Source organism: Otolemur garnettii, unplaced genomic scaffold (genome assembly GCF_000181295.1).
Source record: "Otolemur garnettii isolate 467f Iridium unplaced genomic scaffold, OtoGar3 scaffold00449, whole genome shotgun sequence".
Classification (NCBI taxonomy): domain Eukaryota; kingdom Metazoa; phylum Chordata; class Mammalia; order Primates; family Galagidae; genus Otolemur; species Otolemur garnettii.
In genome coordinates this window covers 1,725-3,733 of record NW_003852844.1, presented here as the reverse complement: position 1 = coordinate 3,733, position 2,009 = coordinate 1,725, and positions in this window count along the sequence as shown.

Here is a 2,009-nt window from a genome sequence, read left to right as displayed (position 1 = left end):
TTTTTTTTTTTTTTTGGTTTTAGCCTGGGAACTACTCACAGCGTCATCTGCTGTCTAGAAAGTATATTGCAGCATAACTATTCCCATTAAACTGGAACCCCACTGCATTTATAAAGGGGCTTGTTTGTATATATTCAAAAGAACAGTATTTTTCTTAGTAGTGCCCTCCTTTTCTTTTATTTTCTTCTTTTTTTAATTTTCTTTCTTCTTTATTTGTTTGTTTTGCTTTTTGTTTTCTCTATCATTTTATGACCACCATTTTTGTGGTTATCTTTTATTACTACTACCTTTTTGTGTGTGTGTGTCTGTTTGTTGGTTGGTTTGTGTTTTGTTTTGTTTTGCTTTTTGTCTGTTTGTTTACTTGTTTCTGATTGTCTGGACATCAGTGTGCTTGTCTGTCTGGTAGCATTTTAGTCTGTTTATTCATTCGCTTGGTTTCAATGTGTTTTGTACTTTGCTAAAACCTCGGGTTGGCTATATTCCCTAACTCCAATTTTCACATTCAATAAGAATATGGCAGAACAGGGACGAGAGCTGACTGCAGCTAGCTTTCAACATAAACTCCAGTTCAGGTGGAGAGACAACTGCCAGAAGAACCCTACGAAGCTGAAGGTGGGGAGCCAAGCTGAGAGAAGAGATAGCTAAATGCACATCTTCCCCACTGAGGCAAACCACAACTTCAAGAAAAGAAATTCCAGGTTTAGATTGAGCCCAGGTGGAATATTCTCCATCTCCCATTGAATGCCTGAGGCAGATAGGCTTCAACTATCTCTGTTGGGTGGCGACAAACAGTGGTCACCAAGTGGAGAAGGCATTGACATTACTTGGATTCTGGCAGGCACAAACCCCCAACTCACTCACCTATTGGACAGAACTGGGTTACAGAGTCTCGGGGTAGTGGGGTTACCAGAGACTGAAGTTACCAGAGTCTGGCGGCAAAGGGCGAGTAAGGAGGGGAAAGAGACATCAGCCTCCTTACTCCAAATCGTCTACTGAATGGGCCTTTCTGACTCCTCAGAGCATCAGAGAGAGCCACACTTGTACCACCAGTAGACTCCTATTGTCTAGTTGCTGGAGACCTTGTGATCTTTCCAACCAGAGAGTGGGTACTGATCAGGTCAAGAGGTTTGGATCTCTTGTCTTGGGCAAATTAAGTGGTGGTTGAGAGAGAATCTCTGATGCTCTCTGGATTTTCTCAGGCCTAAATTGTCTTTAGGTGGAACATTCTCCAGCTGTCACTGAGTGCCTGAGAGAGTCAGGCCTCAGTTCCCTTTGCTGATGGGGCTCAAAGAGCAGTAACTGAGTGGAGCTGGCATTGACTCTACTTCCATGCTGGCAGACACAAAGCCCTGCCACATTCGCTTATTGGGCAACTGGGTCACAGCCCTGTGGGGTCTCCAGTCAATGACTGGGTGTGACGAAGGTGCAAGGTGGGGAAGGAGGCATCAACCTTCCTAGAACAATTTATTTGCTGGGTAGGTCCTTCTGACCCCACAGAGCACCAGAGGGAGTCATAACTGAGCTGCCAGAAGACCCCTGCTGTACAGTTGCCAGAGGCCTCTTAAACTCCCCTACTTGAGACTAGTGTTGACTGGGACACTTGATTTAGATCTCTTGAACTGGGCCAATCATCTAAGAACTATCTAAAGTGATACCCTAGGGGTGTGGCTAAGGGAAGGTATGGTATTCCTTTCCCAACTGTCGCCTGCAAGGGGAGGGGTGACTTAATCACTGATATTTCTCCACAGCTGAGATCTTAACACAGAATAATTGATTTTCTAAGGTAAAACAGAGACCAGCCAAAAACAAGATAGAGACACGCAGGCCCTCAGGCTCTCAGACCGTAGCATTATACACATCCTTGGCAAAGCTCTAGGGGAAAAGGTACAGACACCAGTCCCAGCCTTTGCCCAAAAAAGCTAGCAAAACACTACTCTCAGAGCCCCCAACCCAACTTCGTCTTACCTGCTCACCTAGCCAAACAGAGTAAATCCAGCATGGGGCGGAGT